This window comes from Notolepis coatsorum (assembly GCF_963971535.1).
Source record: "Notolepis coatsorum genome assembly, chromosome: 2".
NCBI lineage: Eukaryota > Metazoa > Chordata > Actinopteri > Aulopiformes > Paralepididae > Notolepis > Notolepis coatsorum.
Window position 1 is genome coordinate 184,088,040 of NC_140166.1, and position 27,354 is coordinate 184,115,393.

General features: G+C 42.1%; 1 protein-coding gene across 4 annotated transcripts in view; it reads right to left on the bottom strand.

Moving 5' to 3' along the window:
* The window catches only part of prrc2c (proline-rich coiled-coil 2C), an 85,725-nt gene extending 63,079 nt beyond the window's left edge, over positions 1–22,646 (bottom strand). For all 4 annotated transcript variants that reach the window (XM_084309276.1, XM_084309274.1, XM_084309275.1 and 1 more), the window contains exon 1: positions 22,284–22,646. The gene's annotated coding sequence lies outside the window, so the exon portion shown is untranslated. The remainder of the gene's footprint in view (positions 1–22,283) is intronic.
* Between the last annotated feature and the right edge of the window lie 4,708 nt (positions 22,647–27,354).

The following is a 27,354-nucleotide window of genomic DNA, read 5'->3' on the forward strand; positions in this document are numbered from 1 at the left end:
TAAAATGTTCACAACAACATGGATGCATGTACTCTGCCAGCATGTTTAATATCCATAATACTAAATGTTTGACTAAGATTTCTATGAAACTTTATTCGTTAAAAAAAAAAAAAAAAAAATTATAATTTTTTTTAAAAACTCTAAATATATTGGGTCGCACCTAAATCGGCAGGGTCGGTCGGCAACCGGAAACCAACTATTAATTTTGTTAGGCCTCACTTTTAGTTTAATACATGACGAGGCATTGTCTAACGGTATCTAGCTGGCTAGCTACTGATAGCTGCTGATATCAACAAATGCTCCAGCAATAGTCGACTCGAGTGCATAATACCTCCGTTCCCTCGTTAGCTAGCTCACGTTAGCTAGCTCACGTTAGATCTATATGTCCCAGTAAACTAAATTGTCTTAACGTTATCTAGCGGGCTAGCAGTAGCTACAGATAGCTCCTGATATCAATGTCTTATAAGATTGATTCAATGCGTATTCTAGCTGAGGGCTTGCTGAATGTGATTTGACCAAAGAACCGTAATGTTATACCAATAGGGTCCAGCTGCAGCGCCGGAGAATCCTTGCATGCTGAATGTAGAGTATAGGGTCCAGCTGCAGCGCCGGAGAATCCTTGCTGGAGCTGGAGGCTACTCGAGTATACACACAGACAGTGGAGCTGTTTGCAGATAGCGAGCATTTTGACTTGTTGCGTGGTGGTGATGTCTCGCAGATAATACAACTACAAGTATGATTATATAATATATATTTTATTTAAAAAAAAAGATATAAAATATATATATATATTTTTTTTAATCAAAACAAATTTGGCAGGTAATAAATATGCTTGGCGGGTAGATTCTTCCCATCTACCCGCCACTGGCCGGTGAGTCAAAAAGTTAATTTCGTGCCCTGTCCACAACCTTGGGAGGCAACAACACAACCATGAGAAACATCTTCAAAACATCAACAGACGACATGAGCCGAGAGCCATGGGCTGAGAGGCTGCTCTGCAGAGAGCAGCACACAGTGTAGAGCCATATGAAATCCGCGTTCACGGAATCGCGGACGGAATCGCGGAATTAACCAATAAAAATGGAATCAACTGCAAAACGTGGAATATTGCAGAATTTGGCCTAATCTGGACTGAAATGTCGTTTTTGGGTGGAACGTTTGGTGCACACGCGACCGGGGAGCCGGGGACTCTACAGCGTGTTACACACAACACAGCCGCGGTGCTCAAGCGTCTGGCTGCTTCAGTGTTAACGTTGTCAAGAAGCTAAACAATTCCACAATAAGCCCTCAATTCAGAGCAGAACAGTATCCTAATGACTTTTATGCCTCCGGTGATAAGGTGTTTTGCTAATTCTGTCAACGTTCCGTGGACTGGACCCGCAAAAACACTTGCGACACTATTGTGAAATAGTTATAACGTTAGGACGTTTAGCTTCTAGCTAAATCTATTTGTTTAATGCAAACGATTGTCATTATACACTGCCCTTTATAAACTAAATACACTTAAATAGCTATGTAACGTTATAGGACTATCTATGGAAATGATAGCTTCTAGAAGTTCTAGCTAAATCTGTTGCACCCATCCATTTGTACACTGCCCTTTATAATCTAAATAAACTTAAATACGTTACAGTACATAGGACTATAGATGGAAATGATAGCTTCTTGCTAAATCTAGTGCACCCATCCATTTGTTTAATGCAAACAATTGCCATTATACACGGTCCTTTATAAACGAAATAAACTAAACTAAAGGTGCCTAAATTATGCATTACTAGTATATTTCATCACAATATAATAGATATAGCTAGGTTACTGACATTGTCATTGTGATAATGTCAGTAGTAGCTAGCTGTATCTATTGTTTACACTTGAAATATGTATTTTTATTTTGTCACAATATTAATTGAAAAATATTGTGTAAAATTGAACTGTATTTCTGAGTTGCAGCACTTAAAAACATTAAATGGACTGTTATATCTTATTCAATTGTGGACATTTATTCATTCCCACTTATTAGACACTATTTCTGATGGTAAAATGAGCATAAAAGGCAAAATACAGAATTCTGAAATATTAAAACGGAAAAAATGGAATTTGGGAAAAAATTAAATGGAATTTGGAAAATAATAAAACGGATTTCATATGGCTCTAACAGTGCTCCACAGCCACGCTCCATGGGATTGCTAGTAGGTCACATGGCTGCAGAGAGGCTGCTCTTCGCCTCACCATCACAACGCCTTCTCCCCGCTCAGTGGGGCATGTTATGTTGCCATGCCTACGGCCAACTAAGACAGCAAGCCGGGACTGGCCAAGGGAGGAAGAGAAGAGACAGAATTGGAATGAAGAAAGAAAGTAAGAGCAAGGGAATAAAGGAAGGGAGAAAGAAAGAAAGAGCAAGGGAATAAAGGAAGGGAGAAAAGAGTGACGAGCGTGGGGTGGGGAGGGCAAGCGGAAGAGCAAGAGAAGACACATAAGAGGGGGAGAGGAGGAGTGTGAGAGAGGGCATATTTGGGGCTGCAAGCAGTCTTCTTTCCTGAGCCACACAGGGGTCATTCATAATTGATGGAGTGGTGTTGGAGCACAGTGAAGGGGGGGGAGCAAAGTACAGAACCAACAGCTCTGACGACCTCAATCTCCGCATACAACTTGCCCTCGGAACACTCTAGCAAGGGGACTTCACTCAGGCTCATTGGCTGTGCTGGTACGGCAAACAGCAGCTCAGACCAGAGAGTAGCAACTAAGCAGCACAATGCTGAGGCAGTTCAGAGAGCCTGTGATGAACACAGTCAGACTCTCAGTGTGTGAGAAGACGTAGATCCTCCTGACCTCAAGATTGTCCGTCTGTGGGGCGCACCACGTATATACGCTCAGTGTAACCGCAGCGTCCTGGGTTCAAATCCGGCCGAGGACATGTGCTGCTGCATGTCCTCCCCATCTCTCTCTCTCTCCCAATTTCCAAGCTGTCCTATTCACAATAAAAGCAGAAAATGTCATAAAAGAACATTTAAATAAAAATTCAAAGAAAAGATTGTCCGTCTGTGAGACCATTTCAAGGCTGCCGGTGAGAGTGTGGGAGGAATTGGAAAGTAAGGGAAGGTTCAGTTGATAAAGAGACTGAGCAAACTGACTGACGACAGCACAGACCACAAGGCTGGGAAAACTCGAAAGAGGCGCCGGATGGACCACGATAGATGATCCCAGGAGGCCAGAGTCACCCGAGGACAAGGCCTCCACACAGCACTTTTCAGTTCAACATCAACCCATGTAACCCATTAAAACTGTGCCACAAGACACAGGGTTTAGCACCTAAGAGAGAGGCCAGCAGATCAGTGTGCCACAAGGCATGATGCAAGGCAATATGGAGCTACCCTCAATCCAGCTCCATGCTCCTTACATCTAGCTTGGAGCAAGCACCTGGTACTCTTGTTAGGCACATTATTCTAATCATTGTTACCATTCATTTTAAATCATTATTATTAGGTGATATTGTTCTATATTTGATGAAATTGGCACTATAGAGCACAGTGGCAGAAGATCGTCCTTGACAATTGAGCATCACATGTTCTTCCAGAGTGTATACAGTGGAACAAACAAGCATGCCACAAGCATGGGGTGATGTAGAACACAAAACAAGTGCACTGGTGGGGTGTATGCATGCCCTAATGCTTTAACTTGATTGGTCTATATATTAGGGATGCACGATAATTATCGGGCCGATATCAGCAATTATGACGTCATCCCGATAAACCCGATAACGTTATTAACACTTTAATCGCGGATGACGTGTTTAGACGTCATTCCTCGCCATGCTCATTCTGCCGAAGACGCCGTAACTCGTCTTTGATGTCAATATTTCAAAAATCTGTGATCTAAATCATATTTCTCCCCCGGGTCCTGAGATATACTGCTGATCTCCACTCAACTCTCTAGCGGTTCAAGAGCGCCATCTGGTGGCCGATCGGCAGATTGCCAACAGGAAGTGACTCGTTAATCGCTAATAATTAAAAAAAAACGATCAAAAACAAGATCTCTCGTCTCTCTGGCACTCAACGGTTGGCATGAACTAACGAGAAATCTCGTCGTTGGCACTCAAAGTGTTAATAATAAATAAAAGAAGATGCCTTATCAAAGTTAACAGTTTTTGTGTTCAACTAAATTAATTAGAAACTCTTAGCCTATTCGCACAAAATAGCTCCTATTTAGGCCTAAATCAAAGTTATAACACCTGAAGGATATGCGACAAAACAAAAACAGAAGCAGAGGCCTTGTCAAGTTAAACAAAATGTATTACAGCCATAGCTATCAAATCTATCATAAGAGTCAATTGCTTTTTTGTGAGAGGTTTTCAGCCTATGTGCCAGTCTATTAGTAGCAGATGGTAACAGGGCTTGGGAGGCCGAAGTCTAACAGTATAACCTAATAAATAATGTCCAAATCGCGATTTCGATTTAAAATCGATTAATCGTTCAGCCATAGCCAGAGCCTAATAAGAACATGGTTATCTAAATGCTGGCTCAGGACAGTACGCTAAGCTTTTTCACTAGGGGCACAGGTGCCCCTAAATGAGAAATTTAGGGGCACAGAATATTTTTTAGGGTTTTTTTTATTACAATTCTACCATTATAGTGCAAATAAATATGTTCCTCCTGCCTCATTACAGTGGTCCTTTTATTTAACATTTAAGTGCTTTTGTATCTTTTTAGTGATGCACGATATATCGGCCGCCGATATAATATCGGCCGATATGGCAGTTTCTTTTTTTACACATCAGTATCGGTCCGATATCAAGATAGGGCCGATATGGGCAGATATATAAAAAAAAAAAATTGGCCTTAAATAGTTTCAAAATATCAGTCATTTCTGAAAATAAGTTACAAAAGTTAAAAAAATATGCGTTTTGGAAAATAGCTCTTTATTTGATTATCATAAAAAAGTGTTTTCTATACAGAGATATCGACATCAGTAAATATCGGTATCGGCCAGAACAGCAATATTAATATCGGTTATCGGTATCGGCCACAATTTTCACATCGGTGCATCACTATATCTTTTATAATGAACCAACTGAGAAAGTGTGTAAATCACTAATAGAACAAAAACAACAACGCTTGTAGTGCTCCTTGAATGAGATCATCACAACACACACACACCATTGCATTAATCAGGAGGACAAGAACCTCTGCATACCTTTGTTTCACAATGAAAAGTGCTTTATAAATAAATAAATAATTATTATTGTAAATAACCCCATGAAAGGTTTATTGTTTTAATGGGTAATTACATGCTTCATATTTGTGATGTTACTGGTTTCAGGGTGTGCCTAAAGTGATCAATGTGTTGGGCCGTGGCGTTTATAGAGATCTATGCCAATTAATGTTTATGTATATCCGGGACTTTTTTTTATAAGAATTGAGAGGCCTACTACGGTATTTGTATATGTGACCTTTATTTTGAAAACCGTGTTGCGACGCAACCTTGTTTAAGTTTGCGCTTTCGACAGTGAAATGTTCAATTCAACTCGAGCCCAGCTCTCCGCATTGCTATCAGCTTGGCTGGTCGTTCATACTAACACAATTGGCAGTGTTAGGGGTGGGAAAGCTGATGGGTGGGGATCGGACGTTGTGGACAGCGACTCCTACAGGTCAGTTGGTGCGCCTGCGCAGCAGAATCAGGAAGCGACGGGGGCGGCGTGTCCCTCCCACGCAGACCCCCGCCGCTGAGAGATCGCGCTGTGCAGGTGAAAAGATGCGACGGCTGCTTCCTCGAGTACCGGAGGGGACGCGTGAATATTAAAGGCAACCAACTTGTGTTCGGCTTTTCTCTGATTGGCCGCGCCCCCCCGCCCCCACGCGCAGGCAAGCGCACGTCCCAAATGAAATCCAAGGAGCAAGCGAGCGGCAGCGCGGCAACCAACTTGTGTACTTGTTGGGCTGCTGTTCCAAGTCCAACCAACTTGTGTTCAGCTGCGGTAGCAGTGGACATACAGTACACCTCCTATCTATGTTGGGATTATGTTTGGTCATGACAAAACAATAAAAATCGCTACTGTTAGTAATGCTGCCACCACCCACTTCAATGACAGAGCTCTCATATTTGCGAATGCATAAACTATATCTTAAATTATGGCGATGTGTCTAATATGGCTGTCGCGAAGTCATTGATAAGCGACAGCCATATCAGACACATAGCCATAATTTAAGATATAGTTTATGCATTCGCAAAATATGAGAGCGCGCCGCTGTCATTGAAGGGCTTCCTACAACAGAGCACCGCCGCTGCTGCTGCTGAAGCTGTATCAAGCCGGCGGCGGTGCACGGACGCCGGGGAAAAACCACCGCGTCGCCCCGCTGGCGCTTCAGGCTCAGCAGCCTCCACGGGCGAAATAACATATAACGTTACAGTTCCACACTGATGTACAGTGAGTGTCTAATATGGCTGTCGCGAAGTCATTGATAAGCGACAGCCATATCAGACACATAGCCATAATTTAAGATATAGTTTATGCATTCGCAAAATATGAGAGCGCGCCGCTGTCATTGAAGGGCTTCCTACAACAGAGCACCGCCGCTGCTGCTGCTGAAGCTGTATCAAGCCGGCGGCGGTGCACGGACGCCGGGGAAAAACCACCGCGTCGCCCCGCTGGCGCTTCAGGCTCAGCAGCCTCCACGGGCGAAATAACATATAACGTTACAGTTCCACACTGATGTACAGTGAGTGTCTAATATGGCTGTCGCGAAGTCATGCCTCTCCCTCTGAAAGCCGACCCACGCTGTGTATCATAGACTACCAGATTCACTCGTGTATAAAAGCCCACACAGTTATGAAATGCGCTGAACTAGAAAGCGTAACGTTATTATGTTTCGCGTTCCATTGATTAACGCCATTACCTGCTGTGCTGTAGGAAGCAGAGGTACAGTAAGTTACAGTAGGTGTAGGTTACATGTTTAATCAAAGCCCATACAATTTTTTAGATGAATGATTGTGGATATAATATAGAAAACACATCATTATGATATTGTCAGAGGGAGAGGCATGACTTCGCGACAGCCATATTAGACACTCACTGTACATCAGTGTGGAACTGTAACGTTATATGTTATTTCGCCCGTGGAGGCTGCTGAGCCTGAAGCGCCAGCGGGGCGACGCGGTGGTTTTTCCCCGGCGTCCGTGCACCGCCGCCGGCTTGATACAGCTTCAGCAGCAGCGCAGCGGCGGTGCTCTGTTGTAGGAAGCCCTTCAATGACAGCGGCGCGCTCTCATATTTTGCGAATGCATAAACTATATCTTAAATTATGGCTATGTGTCTAATATGGCTGTCGCTTATCAATGACTTCGCGACTGCCATATTAGACACATCGCCATAATTTAAGATATAGTTTATGCATTCGCAAATATGAGAGCTCTGTAATTGAAGTGGGTGGTGGCAGCATTACTAACAGTAGCGATTTTTATTGTTTTGTCATGACCAAACATAATCCCAACATAGATAGGAGGTGTACTGTATGTCAAATGTCGGTCATGTGGTGGAAGTGTTTAGTACAGTCACACAACAGAACACCGCTGGTTCGACCAGCGCTTTTGCCGCGTCTCTCTTTGCGCGAGGGCGTGTGCTAGTGGATTGATTGATTGGCCGTGTGGCCAATCAGAGAAACGCTGAACACAAGTTGGTTGCCTTTAATATTCACGCGGAGGGGACACGTGATGTAAGGCTTCGTCCACATTGCAGCCGGCTTGTAGGAGGCATGGCCTAACAGCGTTCGAGACAGGGGAGGGTAGAATTGGACGATACAAAATTGGGATGGGAGAAAAATAGAAAACAGGAGAAAAAAGTAGATTAAAAAAAAGAAGAGGAATGTAATACTATGCAAAACGAGAAATAAACAGTGATTTTACCAGCAGTAAGTTGCAAGCCACTTTCATACGGGGGGAACCGTGACAATTATTAGTATTATCTTATTTGCATATTGTCTCATTATTAGATAGGTTGATACTTTATTGATCCCCGGAGGGAAATTTAAGTAGACAGTATTTAAGTATAGAAAAACTTCCTAATAGTGGGCTACTCACCTAATGCATGGCTGACATTAGAAGTGTCCGTGTCCCCGTCAATCATCACTGCCAGATCAGACTTAATTTAATCGGCTATGGTCTTTTATCATCTCTCCACATCGGACGTGGTTGTCATAAGATGGACTGATATCCGCTGCGTTCTTCTTGCAGAGCAAAATTAGCGGCTTAAACTTAATGAAAGGAAGTTCTTCTTTGGCGATGCAATAGGCCACATTAGGGATGCCCCGATCGATCGGCCAGCGATCGGTATCGGCCGATATTCAGTATAAATATGAGATTGGTGAATTCCGATAATGCTTTATTTTCGCCGATCGTGAAAACCGATCGAAAAACATGATCCAATTCTTAGCGGAGATCTTAATCGATGACTTCGCTCTCAGACACAGAGCTGCAGCGCACTGCTCCTCCCCCTCCTCCTCCGCTGCCCCTCCCGCACCTGTGTCAACACAGAGACTCCTATTGCCTTGGGCAATAGTCTGCTCTAGTCTAGTGCATGTAGGCCTGCCGCGATAAGCAATAAATCGATTAATTGCCGCGATAATTTAAATGAATGCAATGATTTTGACGGACGCAATTAATTGCTATTTGCGCGTTTGTTTTAATGAGGCGGAACCAGTGCCCCTTGTCAGTCACTGTCCGTGTTGGGAGGCGGGCCGCTGGCTTTACTACAGCACAGCACAGGAGCTCCGTGGGGCAACACCACATAGCTTAACTACATTTCTCAATAGTGTTGCTCCTTTTAACCAAGTAGCGTTATTTGTAGTGTAACGTTAGAATAACACAGAATAACGTTAATACAATTACATGCATCATTGTTTACAATGAACGGGTGGGGCTAGTCAAAGGACTGGAGACGGGGACAAGTTAAACATGAATTAATTTATTATAACAGGTCGTTTTCGAGTCGTGCTGCAGTGCCTACGCACCACAGCTATTCTATTATAATACTGCTTTGACGCTTCCTCCTCATCGTTGATTGCCTGTAGTAGCTGCATCTAACGTTAGTAGCTAACGTTAAAACTAAAAAACACAACCGGACGAGACAAGTTGTCGGCTAGGATAATCACAACAATACTTCCGGTCCGGTCGGTGGGCTTCAAAATAAAAGTCTTAAACACCGGAAAAGACGGAGCGGTGGGCTTCAAAATAAAAGTTTGGGGAAATAAATTTCTCAAAAAAATTCTCTAACCGGTCGCAATAATATCGCTTATCGCAATATTTTCGGGGGCAATTAATCGCCCAGCAAAATGTGTTATCGTGGCAGGCCTAAGTGCATGCGACCGTGAGCTAACGTTAGCTACCTAGCTATCGTTACTGTTTAAACAAAATTACCCAGTCAACTAAGGCATTGTCTAATGGTATCTAGCTGATATCAACAAATGCTCCAGCAATAGTCGAGTGCATGATACCTCCGTTAGCTCGGTAGCCAACGTTAGCTCACGTTAGCTCTATATGAAATGCCCCAGTAAATTAAATAGTTCACTGAGGCGTTGTCTTAACGTTATCTAGCCGGCTAGCAGTAGCTACAGATAGCTCCTGATATCAATGGCTTGTAACATTGATTCGATGCGTATTCGAGCTGAGGGCATGCTGAATGTGATTTGACCAAAGCAGAGTATACTGGTAGGGTCCAGCTGCAGTGCCGGAGAATCCTGGCTGCATCTGGAGGCTATCGAGTATACACACAGACAGTGGAGCTGTTTGCAGATAGCGAGCATTTTGACTTGTTGCGTGGTGGCGATGTCTCGCAGATAATACAACTACAAGTATGATTATATAATATATATATTTTATATAAAAAAATATTTAAAAAAAATGTAAACCAAAAACGATGGTATCGGCCGATATGGCTCATAGACCGATCGTTTTTGATTAAAAAAAATTAAAGATAATTTTATATAATTTTTTTTTATAAGATATATATATTTTATAAAAAAAAATTATATTATAATTAGACTTTTACTTGTATTATCTGCGAGACATCGCCACCACGCAACAAGCTCCACTGTCTGTGTGTACTCTAGTAGCCTCCAGCTACGGCCAGGATTCTCCGGAGCTGCAGCTAGAACCTATACTCGAGTAGCCTGCAGCTACGGCCAGGATTCTCCGGAGCTGCAGGTAGACCTATTGATCATATTCAACAACATGCCCTCAGCTCGAATACGCATCGAATGAGTGTTATAAAACATTGATATCAGGAGCTATCTGTGGCTACTGCTGGCCGGCTATATAACGTTGATACAGCGCCTCTGTGAACTATTTAGTTCAGTGGGACATTTCGTTTTGAACAGTGAGCTGGCGTCAGCTAACATGAGCTTAGAGCCATATGAAATCCGTTTTATTATTTTCCAAATTCCATTTTATTTTTTCCCAAATTCCGTTTTAATATTTCAGAATTCTGTATTTTGCTTTTTATGCTCATTTTACCATCAGAAATAGTGTCTAATAAGTGGGAATGAATAAATGTCTACAATTGAATATGATATAACAGTCCATTTAATGTTTTTAAGTGCTGCAACTCAGAAATACAGTTACATTTTACACAATACTTTTCAAATAATATTGTGACAAAATAAAAATACACATTTCAAGTGTAAACAATAGATACAGCTAGCTACTACTGACATTATCACAATGTCAGTAGCCTAGCTATATCTATTTTATTGTGATGAAATATAGTAATGCATAATTTAGGCACCTTTAGTTTAGTTTATTTCGTTTATAAAGGACAGTGTATAATGACAATCGTTTGCATTAAACAAATGGATTGCACCAGATTTAGCAAGAAGCTATCATTTCCATCTATAGTCCTATGTACTGTAAAACGTTTCATAGCTATTTAAGTTTATTTCGATTATAAAGGGCAGTGTATAATGACTCGTTTGCATTAAATGCGATCATGTCCTAACGCTATTTAATCACAAATTGTGTCGCAAGTGTTTTTGTGGCTCCAGTCCACGGAACGTTGACAGAATTAGCAAAACACCTTATCGCCGGAGGCATAAAAGTCATTAGGATACTGCTCTGCTCTGAATTGAGGGCTTATTGGGGAATTTATTAGCTTCTTGACGATGTAAACACCAAAGCAGCGAGACGCTTGGGAGACTGCCTGTGTTGTGTGTAACCCGCTCTAGCGTCCGCCTCCCCGGTCGCGTGTGCACCAAGCGTTCCACCCAAAAACGCAATTTCAGTCCAGATTAGGCCAAATTCTGCAATATTCCACGTTTTGCAGTTGATTCCATTTTTATTGGTCAATTCCGCGATTCCGTCCGCGATTCCGTGAACGCGGATTTCATATGGCTCTACATGAGCTAGCTGAGGTATCATACACGTCTCTACTAGACTTGCTGGAGCGTTTGTTGATGTCAGGAGCTATCGGTAGCTGGCCGGCTAGATACCGTTCGGTTAGACAATGCCTCATCATGTATTGGACTGGAAGTGAATGGTTGACTGGGTCATTTTGTAACGGTAGCTAACGTTAGCTAAGGGAGACGCCGTCCTCCCGTCCCACTAGACTAGACTACTAGACCCGTGTTTACATGCGCGCGGGAGGGGCTGGAGGGAGGAGCAGACGCCGCACAGCTCCCGGTGTCTGAGACAGAACTCAGCGGGACGAGCGAGTGAGATCGGTGTTGACGATCGGCGAAAATAAAGCATTATCACCGATCACCGATCGCATATTTATACTGATTATCGGCCGATAACGATCGGTGGCCGATCGATCGGGGCATCCCTAGTGATCAGGGCATCCCATCTTCATGGAGTTTCATTTAGATTGTTCGCTAGGAATTATGGGATTTGGTGTTGGATGTATGGACTCTATGCAGACATGGTATTTAATCGCACGATAGACTACAACTACCAAGTAGAATAGCGTGGCCCAGATTCACTTCACACGCAAATTATTATTATTTTTTTCACACACAGGCTATCGCAGTAAATTCATTCATCGCCGACAGATTTTTTTCATAGCACCGCGACATTATGTCTCACTGTACAGCCCTGGTTGTAGGCTAATGCAGCGTTTCCGTTAGCCGGTAATTACCGGTATTTGACCGGCAAAATCTGTTGAAGTCCGACATATTTAATCTCTCCGGTCTTAATGTCCGGTGAAAATAATTCCCTGAGTCTAAGCACAATTTGATTATTTGAATTGTATTAAAATAGGCTAAAATTAAATAGCCTATGCGATGAACGAAACAATCATTACATTTGTTTCATCGTTGCTTCTAATAATGACAACGACGTTGTCAGCGAGAGCTTAGTGCTGGGTGTGCGAACTTTTGTGAAGCTGCAGAGCCGGAGCAGCAGCAGCACAGTGCAGTACTCCAATTCAGCCATTGGCAATTCAATGTTGGGTGGGGGGCGCTGCTGTGCGGTCCCCAGATCAGGGTTTCCGTTAGAATTTTTTTTTGCAGGTCTGAGTGTCCGGTAGATTTCAATCTACCGGACAAATGGGATAAATTCCGGTCAGAGTTTATTGAGCTTAAAAACAATTGATAGACCTATATAAAGAATGACATCATCAAGGCATTTATAATATTTTAACTTAAAACTAGGCTACTTTTGCGTATCAGTCATTAATATATTCCAAATAAAATAAGTCCCTCGAGACTTCGTGCTGCTGCTGCCGACTTGAGGTGTCGGTGGGCAGTCTGCCCGACCTTAATAAACAGCAGTCTGTTATAATCACATTTTTATGAGCTAACTAATTCCGTTATATTGGACATTTGTATTAATTATATCAAGCGAAGAACTGAGAAATTTGGCACCGCTGTGTCAGCGCGAGCTGGCTGCTGATATATTTACGTGAAGCATGGAGCACTTGGAGCAGGCAGAGCAGAGCAGTGGTGTCAGCAGCGCCCCCACCCAACAGCTGAATTGCCAATGGCTGAATTGGAGTACTGCACCCTGCCAAGCCATGCTTCACGTAAATATATCAGCAGCCAGCTCGCGCTGACAGCAGGATGTCATTATTAGACCGGCTGCTTGGTGAGATTGTTTCGTTCATCGCATAGGCTATATAATTTTAGCCTATTTTAATACAATTCAAATAATCTAATTGTGTTTAGAGGGAATTATTTTCACCGGACATTATGACCGGAGAGATTAAATATGTCGGACTTCAACAGATTTTGCCAGTCAAATACCGGTAATTACCGGCTAACGGAAACGCTGCCCCAGATAGAGCCAGAAAGAGCCAATAACAGCTGAATCTGCTGCTCTGCATCGACATACTCTCGCAAATAAGTCATTGGGAGGTGGAGAGAGAGAGTCGTCACGCAAACCCACGATAATGTTGCCGTCTCTCTCTGCCAAATTTCTCAGTTCTTCGCTTGATATAATTAATACAAATGTCCAATATAACAGAATTCGTTAGCTCATAAAAATGTGATTATAACAGACTGCTGTTTTTAATGTCGGGCGACTGCCCACAGACACCTATTTGATTTAAAGTCGGCAGCAGCACGGAGTCTCTGGACTTATTTTATTTGGAATATAATGACTTTATACGCAAAAGTAGCCTAGTTTTAAGTAAAAATATTATAAATCTACATGCCTTGATGATGTCACTTTTGTTTTGTTGTCATTCTTTTGCCTATCAATTGTTTTTAAGCTCAATAAACTCTGACCGGAATTTCTCTCATTTGACCGGTAGATTGAAATCTACCGGACACTGAGGCCGGCAACAATTTTTTCTAACGGAAACCCTGGGCTAATGTTTAAAAAAGATTATCCAATTTGTATGGATTAATTTAGGAGTGAAATGCGAATGAAGGTTGAAATCACTACTCGCAAGGTTGCCCCCAAATATTATTTTCCACTCGCACAGGCCATATAAAAGGGGCAATTTGCGATAACCTTGTCGCACTGTACAGCCCTGCTGGCTACTTAGTTCTCAGGCTAGACTAAAAGTAGGCCTACTTGACAAGAGTATTTGAGCATTTGTTATGTTAATTTAGACCATTTTTGGAGGGATTAATTAAACATGGGTTTAAACATTTATTTTGGCATCAATTGCCATGGCAACGATGGAATCTTCCAAGGCTTTGACACATTGGGTTCAGCCTAGGGCTGGGCGATAAAACGATAACGATAACTATCGCGATAAATTATTTCCTCGAAATAAACATGAAACGTGGTCGCAAAGTTTCGATATATCGATTTTCCAAGCTTGGCTCCGTTCAGCCTCGGCTCAGCACACTCACTAACAACAACCAACCTTACGTGATGACGTGCTACGCACAACAGCTAACAACCAATCAGTGAAGGAGATGGCCGAGATCGACGGAGACCCGGAAGGAGACCCAGAGCGGTAGGACTCACTCAACAACAAGGCTTGCTAGGCTAATTAGCTTGCACGGCGTTGTTTTATATATTTACGTGCCGAGTATGTGTGTGTGGTGAATTCTGAGGCCACGTTTATAGTAGTGGGGGTATACAGTGGTAGTCGTTTCAATATATTGTGGCGGAAGAGAGTATTTTAGTGTGATATTTAGCACATTGTCATGGAATACACCTAGGGCTGGGCGATATGACGATATTATATAAATATCGGGTACAGTTCATTAACGATACACTTTTTCAACGTATCGTGGATATCGTGATGTTTTGCCCAAGAGGATTGTGTCGCGTCAATCTGTCCACACGTTACTCGTTCATATCTCAGCCTGTGCTGAGATATGCCCATTCCGCGGTCTGTTAATAAAGTTTTCAATCAGACAGATGTATGGAAAGGCTTTTATTATAACATTCGTTGTAGTAAAATCATTATGCCTCATTTAGTCATCCTGTGAAGCACTGGTCTCCTACTCGACGGCCGTGGGGAGCTAACGTTAGTAGCTTTGTTGATGTTCAGCACACGGGACATTCAGGAAGTCAAAAACTAATAACGCTTGCCGATTGGTGCTAAGAACAGCAGGGCGGGTGCAAGCGGTGTGACGTCATTGGCAGACTCGACTGTCAATCAAAATGATTATGTTTCCGTCAGAATGAATGAAAACTGTATTAAAAGGTTGCAGAATGGGTACAATACAGTACAGGAGGATGAAGACCAGAAAAAGACTTTCGGCTTTTTTACATAAGGGTCCTCCATTTTCAATTCATCAAAACATTTAGAGACATACATATATACAGTAGTTTCATAACAATGCTAAAATGCTATTTATTTATTGATTTAAAACTTTAACATATTGCAGAATGGGTACAGTACAGCTCAATACATACAATTGTTAAGGGGATGCAGACCAGAGAAAGACTTTAGTCTTGTTTACATCAGGGTCCCCCATTTTCAATTCATCATATTTCATATCTAAATCATATAATATCTCATATGCAATATATAATCTAATAATCTAAATCTAATATAAAAATGCTAAATGCATGGGTATTTTATTTTGTCTTTAATGTTAGCTTGCAAACTCAAATACTGTCTTGGTAAGCCTCATAATGAATTGTTTGGGGTAAAAAAGAAAAACATTGTGATGTGTATCGTGTATCGCCGAAAGGTCAGAAAATATCGTGATATCATATTTAGGCCATATCGCCCAGCCCTAAATACACCGCGTAGAAGCAACAGGCTGGCTAGGTTAACTAGCTTGCACGGCACTGTTTTATATATTTACGTGCCGAGTATGTGTGTGTTTTGAATTCTGAGGCCACGTTTATAGTAGTGTGGGAGTGGACGTCGTTTCAATATATTGTGGCGGAAGAGAGTATTTTAGTGTCATATTTATTGTCATGAGATACTCCGCTTGTCGGCTAACTGCTAACGTGCGAGGACTGATGACGACATCAACTCGACTTGAGACATTCGCAGCAGCATATTAGAAGTTAATTAAACTTGACAGACATTATATCGACGATAATTATCGATACCGAATTATATGAAAATAATTTTATAATTTTATCGCGATAACGTTTTTTGGTCATATCGCCCAGCCCTAGTTCAGCCCTACCTAGCTGCCATGTGTTTTCAGAGGAATGTAAGGAGGAAGATCATAAGGAATAGGTGAATCTTGAGATTAGTCACCAAGCCCAATATATTGCTTCCCTGCCCTCTGACCTCAATTGGATCAGCTCATCCTCCTCCAGCAGGACCCTGCTCTCCTTCTCCTTGTAGTCAGCAACACTGCAGAACATAGATTTAATTCTACAGAGCCTTTGCTATATACATATATATATGTGCGTGTGTGGCATATGCGTGTCAGCGCGCTATGGATTGGAAATGGCAACACTGCAGATATTTTCAGTTTCTCAAGTCTGGATTTCAGGATTCAAGACGTCAAAATGACTAGGGCAATAAAAAACATATATTAATCAGTTGGGAGGATTACTGCCTGCTCCCAGCCTTCTCCCCAAAATCACCCTAGGATTGATGATGTAATTTTAACGCCATGAATCAGACGGAAATATCCACACAGCATTACAAACAATCTGTAGTGTTCGACACCTATATGGTTGCCTAAGGTTATGCAGGGCTGTACGCTAAGCTTTTTCACTAGGGGCACACTTGCCCCTAAATGAGAAATTTAGGGGCAAAGAATATTTTTTAGGGACACATTTTTAGAGATGTTCCGATAACAGTGCATACATAAAAAAATTATATAAATTATACTTTTTTTTAAAGATACTGTTTTATATATACTGTTTTTTAGTAATAACTAGAAAGTAATGGTATTTATTCAACAACAGGTGATTGATTAAGTATTAGTATCATTAATCAATGAGTATGGGGCTGCGGCACTGCAGATATACCCTACTCCAATGATCCGCACGGACGTTAGACGGTGTTGCACTCGCTACCCAGTCTGTTAGCCAGGGCTCTACAGTGCGACCATATTGCTCGCATATGCCCCTAAAAATATGTGTGTGCGAACCTGAAAAATCAATTACGCGCATGGTGTGCGAGTGCAGATTACAGCCTCAGTCGTCCTTTTTTTTTTCTCCGCTGAGAATCGTTACTGGTTTCATGGGAAATAAAGCAAATGACCAATCGGAAGCTCTCATTTGGCTTGTTTACGTCCTGAAACTCCGCCATTGCGATCAGGGCTCTGCGTTTTCCGCAATAGATTTTAGAACACCTAGATTTATCGATAGCAATAGTAATATAACAGTAATGCAACAAAACGAATGCCTTGCTTTGTTAACACTTTGGTTGCCTAAGGTTAAATTAATGATATACCATAGATTGCCAGCGCTATTTGTCTATGGAGAAAGTCCCCTTCTTTGCAGGGCTATAACTTTTTAAATTCTATTGCTACATTGCCATTATTAGGGCCCATTCAAAGTCCTATATGTATTGTTCATTGTGTAGCAACGTTAAACTTTTTCATTCACATATTCATAGTAAAGTATGGTCTAATGTATAAGTATGTTTTCATCTCTTTCTGCAGCTTTCTCCAGAACGTGATATATAGCCCCAAATGCATTATATTGATGATGAAATACAGTTTGATGGCAATCAGCGCGATATAAAAAATTCCAACTAGACGTACTTCTAGAAGTTACTACACGTCATCTGATGTTGACCGGATGGGCGAGGGGGCGTTTATAATTCCGTGGGCAGCGTTATACCAATCATCTAATGTGGGTCAAATGTTGATAATATCAGTTATTATCGAAGACGGTAACGTTACACGCTGAAACTCACCCCAGTCTCCGCGCGCCGTTGGGCGATCATCGTCGAGTAGAAATTTTATCATTATGGGATATATTATTACCCGGTCCATCTCCAGCTTGTATAATGGTATATACGTCCAAATCATGTTGTTTATCGAGTTATTGGCAATCGATCGCTATGTAGTGTGACGAGCTAGAGTGCCGGAAGCTATACCGAGTGCCTGGAAGTAATAGGGCCGACCAGCAAAACCTCTACAGCGCTTCCTGTTAAGCAGTTGCGCCGATCGGCCACCAGATGGCGCTCCTGAACCGCCAGAGAGCTCAGTGGGTCCTGCTGGAGGATCTCAGGCCAGCGGAGGGGGATTATGAATCCGATCGCAGATTTTTGAAATATTGATATAAGGACGCTGTACAGCGTCCCCCGGCAACTTTAGCATGGCCAGCAAAGACGTGAGAAGACGTCTCATGGCAGTCAAAGTGTTAATCATAACGTTGATGCAGTAGCGTATTATGTCGTTGTGTTGGCTGTAACGGACATGACAATAACACAACGTGTACACATTAAAATTGCGATAATCGATTCTAACATTTTCAAATCAATGCAGTTGAATTTTCCCCTTAGGATCGATGCATTGTTACACCCCTACACCAAAGTCACTGGCCCACTGTGTATATAATAACTTGGCTAGCGTTATCAACAGCAGAGATGGGCAATAGGGTCCAGCTGCAGCTTCGGACGGCCGGAGTGCAAGCGATGTGACGTAATTGGCAGACTCGACTGTCAATCAATGGTCTACCTAACTCATAAACAATGTTTCTGTACTGGAGGTGTACACAGTATTTCAATAGGCAACCCTGAAAGGATTATTTAATTTTTCTAGAAGAGCAACACTAGCCAAAACATAGGCATAGGTATGCATAAAAGGGGCAAAAGCTAAAGTTAAGTGACTGTTACTTTTGTAGCAGTAGTTTGATTTGATAGTTTATTTGATAGGGACAGCACATGTTAATGAACATCAAGTACAAAATACAAAATGTAAACATGCAGGGTTGTAGCAAGAGCTAATTTACACACATGCATGCACAGTACAAATATACATTTATTTAAAAAAATAATAAACTCTGTTACTTGAAATATTTGTGCTCCTAAATATTTTTGGGTGCTCCTAAATTTCTTTGTGTGCTCCTATTTTCATTTAGGAGCACATGTGCTCCTTGGGAAAAAGGTTAGCGTAGAGCCCTGTTAGCTAGTAGCTAGTATTACCGTTTATGTTGTGATTTTCGACGCAAAATAAATATTCAACTTTCTCTTTTGAGACTCCGCCTCAGACTCTTATCCTTTGGCACTTGCTGTACTTTGCTTGCAGGTCTGCAGCCATTATTGCTGGATTATGAAGTAGCACCAACTTTAGCCACGGTAACTTTATCAAGCTAAGCTAGCTGACCTAGCTCGTCTTCCCCGCATTGCCATTCGATAACGTTAGTCAGCTAACGCTAGTCAGTAGCTACTTGACTTAAATACGATTCACCATGGGTGCATTATTGTTGATAGATGGACAGTGTCAGGTCCTGGAGAAAGGACAGGCGATCATCTGATTTGATGTAACGTTAAAGCGGATGTTGTTCCAACTAGCTAGCTTTTCAGCTAATGCTATAATAACACCAGCAAGCAAAACACATCCCGTCCGAGCTCCCCGTCACACCGCTCTGTCGGGACAATGGAATTAATGGATTAATTTAGGAGTGAAATGCTACTCGCAAGGTTGCTCCCAAATATAATTTTCCACTTGCACCGGCCAAATTAAGGGGCAATTTGCGATCATCTCGTCGCAGTGTACAGCCCTGTTATGCTAAATGAACTGCATGTTGTTCTGTGGTGTTGTGCTTCTTTCAAAAGGTAAGCCCTTACATACTGTGATGCACAGAGTGAATACACAGTCCCTTGTCCAACCATGTAAAAATCCTACAATTAAGTCTGTCTCGCTTTTCTCTATCAAAACGCTTCTCGTACAAGTACACATTTTTAATAGTTTTTATAAACTGGTCAACACTGCTCAAACCGTCTTTAGCTGGCTGATGCGCCTGCGCTGTGATCACAGCGCATGCACATCAGGCACCTAATGCCGGAAATAAAGCTGTGTTGACTAGTTTATACAAATTATTTTAAATGTTTATCAACTCACGAGCTTTCAAACCCTAGCGTTTGTCTGTCCGAAACCCTCGTGCAACCGAGTATCTTTGAAATGTATCTGCGATACTTGTACGAGAAGCGTGTTGATAGAGAAAAGCGAGACAGAATTAATTGTAGGATTTTTACATGGTTGGACAAGGGACTGTGTATTCACTCTGTGCATCAGTCGCGAAAGGGGCTAACACATAACCTAAAACGTCCAACTGTTTTGTACACATTTATTTGGTTTGAGAGTTACAGGGTCAAATAGTTGTAATGTGTGCTATAATAGTTCCTGGAATGTGTGAAATTATAATGACACAACTCTAACACAATGAATCTCAAACCAATTACATGTGTACAAGACCATTTATAGTTTTTAGATACGAGTTAGAATATGGCTGTAAAAAGAAAATCTGCTTTATTTTCTTTTGTTGGAATGTTCCTTTAAAAACATCTCCATTCTACAAATCTGTACTCCAAAAGAGAAATCCAAGAGCTACTGTGGCCAGTGAATGAACAGTAACACCCTAGTTTCCTAATGAACACCCTAGTTTCCTATCCGTGTGGGGGTGTCACCCCTCAACAGGAAGTATGCATCTAAATCAAGTATACTGGTTCAATCCTTGGATGATAAACTGCTAACTGACTAATAGACAGACGACTGCCCCCGAAAGGCATCTCAATAGCCTGCAGATGCTTCCTCCACTCATCCACTTTCTGACGTGGGGACTTTACAAAAAATATATATTATGACGGCAAATGCAACAACCAGCCGGGAAATGCATTTCCACAGTCTCTAATCTTTTAAAGCAACACAAACAAAGGAGAGACGGGGAGAGTGAGCGAGGCCAGACCAGGAGCCTCAGATCTCCTGTGTGTGCCAGCCGAGGAGGTGGATATCAGCTGAGTCACCAGCCCCATCACTCCTTCTCACAGACTGCACTGATGGCCTGGACACAAAGGAGAATGTGATATAATGACCACTACTTGAACTGATATGCGATTGGAGTCTAGGGCATATTTTTACCCCAAAAATTATCTCGAATAGCCTAGACTCTAGGCTATTCGAGACCATTTTTGGGGTAAAAATATGCAGGTCAACGCACTTCTTCATCCATGATGATGGCCACCCCCTTTTCTTGTTCTTTAGTCCAATGCAGATGTAACATATTAGGAAAAGGAGGACTGGCGGCCACTTCAGACCATTGTGCCCCCCTCCCTCCCTACCCGTCAATACCACTGAGCTGGATTCCCTTGGGAGGAGAGGGTAATATCGTTATCCCGCTTTCCAGATAGATGCAGAAGACATTAGATGGTGTTTATCTTTCCAGTTCATGTGGCATTGAAGCGGCCAGATGCCAGGATGAAGTATAATAAACACAAGGAAATATTTTATGACGGATGTATTTTTTATATATTTATAAAATGTACTAAAGCTTCTTTGTTAATGTAGTCTATGTTTGGGCCTATTTGGATCACAACTCAGCATTTCACAGTTGAGCTTTTAGAGCCGATGTTTCTATATGAGATCATTATTGCTATAAGTAGATGTCTCATCTGATCTCATTCATTGACTGGTTAAAATCAATAAGACCACATCCAATCAATTATCTTATATGAAAAGGCCTTTTTAGAAGTATCCCAGTAAGTATCCCCCCACCCCACAGGAAATAATATGATGCAGTTGCCAGTTCTGCCTCTCGATTGGTTCCCACGTCTGCAGATGGAGCTGATGAATCATTTGGAGTCCTTCACTTCCCTCAAGAGCCTACACGTTTACACTAAGCAATTATTACTTTATATATACAGTGATCCACATATAGTAACTACTAACTTCACTGACCAACAAGTGCATACCGGTGATCAATTTACCTAAATATGACAACATGCTGGATGAGCAAATAATATAATTCAGCTTCAATCCAAATATTCAGATAAGAGGAAAGCCTACTTAAGCCTATTCGAATGCCAGTTCAAAAATGTATCATCATATTTTCACAAATCAGTAATATTGATTAGTCTTTCATGGACCAGATTATTGGTGGGCAGGGTGCCTCACAGAGGCACGGAGAAGCAGGGGCCTCTGTTGGAAAAATCACCGGCCCAAATAACTGAGACTGCAACAATGTAACTTAAATGAGCAAAACCTCAGCATCAACACCTATATAAATTCGAATTGCAGTGGTTTCAGATGTGCAGCAGAGTGGACGTGGTGTTGTAGACGTAGGCCAACCAGGCGAACAGCATGCTTCGTTTAGCTTGGTTTCGGTTCCCAGTGGTCGCCATCATCACACTGCATCAGTGGACCTACAGCAGGCTCGCTAGCTGTGTGCTGCCCTGCTATGTCGTGCACATCAGCATTCCCCCACAAACCTGATCAAAAAACAACTCCAACACCCTTGACATGCAGACCCACCTGCCGCCGCCGGTCCCTTGTTGTCCTATTGTCTCTCGTGTGGTCCGACTAGAAGTCTTATTTTCGGCCTGGTTCGCGGCGAGCGAGTGGTGCGTCTGGCCGGCGGATTACAAAAGCTAGCCTGCTGCTGCTAACCGAGTTCGGCTAACGATGCTGAGCTAATTTGCTCGCTGCCGACCAACAAGCGGCTCTTCACGTGCACGGGTCCCGTTGCTCGTAGCCTCTACGCGCGGTCAGTCCGTCCTTAATTTGGACAATAACGGGATATCGGTGAAGGTTCGCCCCGTGTTTCTCTTGTTTTCCACACCCGTTATTATCTCGTGCCCCGTGTTTCTCTCGTTGAGGCCCCGCTCGCGCCGCGGCCTGTGTGTCGCACAATCAAAGATGGCAGGCTTGAGTTGCCAGATCTGTTTTCTGCTATCCTCCTTTAACCTGAATATCCCCCTGTGCGGTCCTCCTGCTTTTCGGATTTGTAATTAGGCGGGCCTAACATTGTTTCTATTTGGTTGGCCTTGGCTTTTCAGAAAGGGGATGTAGCAATGTTATATTTAAGAATCACTCTGAAACAGTGATATACACTGAAACAATATATTTGCATATCTTGTATGTCACAAATGTAACAGTACTGTATATCTGTATGTCATAAATGTCATGATTAGATTAGATGATTAGATTCGATTTTTATATCTGTATGTCATGTATGTCATAAATGTCATTATGAATTGAAAATTAGGGACCCTGATGTAAACAAGACGAAAGTCTTTCTCTGGTCTGCATTCCCTTAACAATTGTGTGTATTGAGCCGTAGGCTACTGTATTGTACCCATTCTGCAATCTGTTAAATTTTCAATCAATTAATCACAGAAGGTTTGCCCAACGTTAGAAGACTTGTGATGTGATGTTGACTTGTGGTTGATTACTGTAGCTTACAAGTCTTAACATCTCAAAACAAACTGGTCAGACTACTGCTTGACCTTACTCCTAGAACCCACCTCACCCCTGCCCACTTTGACAACCTAGGATGGCTTAGAGTAGACGACAGAGTACAACAACTTGCAATGGGCCTGGTCTACAAGATACACTACACGACCAAGGTACCCATGTACATGTCAAAATACTTCCCAAAGGTCAGTGAATACCACGATCACAACACCAGAGGGAGCTCCACAAATCATGTTAAACCCAGATTCGGCTCAAATAAGGGACTAAACACGTTTCGCAATTATGCCACATCAATGTGGAACGCCCTACCCAAAGCTGTAAAGGAATGTGGATCACTACCCACTTTCAAAACCTCTCTCAAGGGACACCTACGGGAGACTGCAATTCAACACTGGCCCCTGTAAATATCCTAACCCAACCCCCTCCAATGTACAGTCATTTACCTAGTATGGTTTTGTCAATAGTTCAATGTACAATTGTGTTTGTTTGTACAGTGTCTCCTCCCCCCCCCCCCTCAATGTACAGTGTTACTTGTTTATACAGTGTGCCCCCCGGCCCCCCCCCCCCCAACCACCTCCAATGTAAATTACCCAGTATGGTTGTCAATATCCCAATGTACCCAACCCCCCCCACCCAACCTCCTCCAATGTACAGTTTCTACGTCAAATGTATATACTCCCTTTTCTTGACTCCTTCTGTATCACAAACAGTACTGTATTTGCAAATCTGGTATGTCATAAATGTATAGATGTAGCAGTACTGACTATCTGTATGTCATGTATGTCATATATGTCTATATGAATTGAAAATGGGGGACCCTGATGGAAACAAGACAAACGTCTTTCTCAGGTCTGCATCCCCTTAACAATTGTATGTATTGAGCCGTACTGTATTGTACCCATTCTGCAATCTGTTAAATAAAGTTTTCATTCATTCATTCATTCATTCATTCATTCATTCAAGTAGGCTGGAGTATCCATCTACCTGTCTGAGAACTGATTTGGATTTACTTTTTATATGGAGCAGTAGAACATTTCGATCACTGGGTTACTCTAATACCCAGTGGTCTCCAACCAGTAGCCCACCTCCCAAACTATTTTGTAACTGGCCAGGCATTCTATATTTGTGTGGAGCAGACCTGACAGAATCTGAACATGTAACAACAATAATAACTGAACTTGCCTTGTCTCTTGTCTCCATCAGTAATATTATACAAACATTGTGCTGCAAGGATCAGGATGAGCTAGTATTTCAACTAGAGTCCTATTTAATCAGCCTGAACACAAACATGCCTTGAGGTCAAATCTTAAGAGAGACAACACAGACAGACAAACTTCGTGTCTTGTGGTCGCACTTTACACTGCATTAATAAGCCAGTACATAAGGCACCAATGGTAATCTTAGGCTACAGAGTTTAATAATTGATTTAAAGGCCCAATAGGCCCTTTTCACAGCAGCCATTTTGACATGTCACCGCAGGGTAAACACAGTTGTAATTAACATTAATTATGGTCCTTCCAGTGAGAAATCATGCACGCATGCATCAGGCCATGGTATACCTAAATGGAACGGAACCTTTAATGTTATTAATTACAACTGTGTTTACCCTATGATGACATTTCAGAATGGCTGCTGGGAAAAGGGAATATCTGTACATCTTTGGACCTTATATATATAAAATTGTAGATGGAAAATAAGCATTATGTATCTATCTCAACCTGAAAATATTGGTCCGTTTTTATTCCAAACCTTTTAGAGCATGACAAAACATTAAAAAGTAATATTCAGTTGGCTATTGTTAGTCCTTGGAGATTTGTCAATTACGGTATTTTGGGTGGGGCTACCCTTCTGTTTATTTGCATTACAGACTGTGCCTTTAATAATTATTCATTATATATTTGATCTGTTTAACTTCTGAGTTATAGTAAAGACACAAACATATGTGAAATCGCCTTGTTATTTGAAATAAATTAATATAAAATCACGGTTTTTCCATGAATTGCCAACCTGCCTGGAAAAACCGAACCTGGCAACCTTAATGGTGACAAGTGATGCGTGGACGATTCCTTTTCCGGGGTCCTCTGGTCCTTGCCGCGCAGCGGTTTGTTTGAAGTATGTTTCCAGTTTAGGGTTGAATTCCAATCAGAGCGTCGGGAGCCGTGAAACGCATGACAAGGAAGACGGGAAGCAGACAAGAGTTCTGCAGGCTATTAGGCTATTCAAGAAAGACACTGGCATGATTGTGTGTTCCACTTCCCAGACCCAGTGCCAGTAGCGCTCTCTGGGTAAATGTCCCCATGCATAGGATCCTAGTCCAATTTATTATGTTCATTATATTTGTTTTGTGATGATCAGATTAGTTTAGTTTTAGATCGTTTTAAACACAGACAAACAAACAAAACCCTTTCTACTGGAAAAAATATCGAAACACAATTACTTAGCAAAACAGTATGAGAGAAAAAACACGAGACAGGATGCTTGGTACCCATAGGGATAGTGGTTACGTCATTTTCGTTTTTTCCTGTTCCACCCTCTGTTCCACTTAATGTATTTCCCCATTGACCATTTCTAAATCGGCTCGTTTTAGATAAATAAAGCATTAACATTGGCATGGTGTACCTTTCTGTGCGTATTCATCCACAATCTATAGCTCAACATGAAAATATTAGCAAATTAATCGTAAAGGTAGCAAAATAACAACGTTTATGTTTTCGTTCGCTGGGAAACTACACTGCTATTTGGTGCTGCTGACTGACGTCACCACAGCGTAGCCTCCTGCCTGTAGTCACAGACCTAGGATCAGATTTCCCTTACATTCGATAAGCTTAAAGGAAAACTCCAACATTTTGGGAAATTAGCTTATTTGCCATCTACCCTGGAGTTAGACAAGAAGATACATACCTTTTTTCTTCTCTGTGCATGCAGTAGGAGTAGGAAGACACGCACCGTTAGCCTAGCTAGTGTCAGTCACTGGAAGTAGGTTCCTCCATAGTTGCCAACATCTTCCTACTCCTACTGCATGCACAGAGAAGAAAAAGGTATGTATCTTCTTGTCTAACTCCAGGGTTCCCAAAATGTTGGAGTGTTAAGATACATACCTTTTTCTTCTCTGTGCATGCAGTAGGAGTAGGAAGACGCGCACGTTAGCCTAGCTAAGCCTTAGCGTCAGTAACTGGAAGTAGGTTCCTCCATTAGCATAGTTGCCAACGTCTTGCTACTCCTACTGCATGCACAGAGAAGAAAAAGGTATGTATCTTCTTGTCTAACTCCACGGTAGATGGCAAATAAGCTAATTTCCCAAAATGGTGGAGTTTTCCTTTAACAATTCATACAATGGGAAAATAACTGACCCTGAATCTGTGGCTAGTATCTCTCTGGTAATCGACTATGCTTGCACCTCATGGTACCAAAGCACCTCAAAGGCACTAAAAAACAAATTACAAACATCTCAAAACAAGCTAGTCAGACTACTACTTGACCTGACTCCTAGAACCCACCTCACCCCTGCCCACTTTGACAACCTAGGATGGCTTAGAGTAGACGACAGAATACAGCAACTTGCAATGGGCCTGGTCTACAAGATACACTACGCGACCAAGGTACCCATGTACATGTCAAAATACTTCCCAAAGGTCAGTGAATACCACGATCACAACACCAGAGGGAGCTCCACAAATCATGTTAAACCCAGATTCGGCTCAAATAAGGGACTAAACACGTTTCGCAATTATGCCACATCAATGTGGAACGCCCTACCCAAAGCTGTAAAGGAATGTGGATCACTACCCACTTTCAAAACCTCTCTCAAGGGACACCTACGGGAGACTGCAATTCAACACTGGCCCCTGTAAATATCCTAACCCAACCCCCTCCAATGTACAGTCATTTACCTAGTATGGTTTTGTCAATAGTTCAATGTACAATTGTGTTTGTTTGTACAGTGTCTCCTCCCCCCCCCCCCTCAATGTACAGTGTTACTTGTTTATACAGTGTGCCCCCCGGCCCCCCCCCCCCCAACCACCTCCAATGTAAATTACCCAGTATGGTTGTCAATATCCCAATGTACCCAACCCCCCCCACCCAACCTCCTCCAATGTACAGTTTCTACGTCAAATGTATATACTCCCTT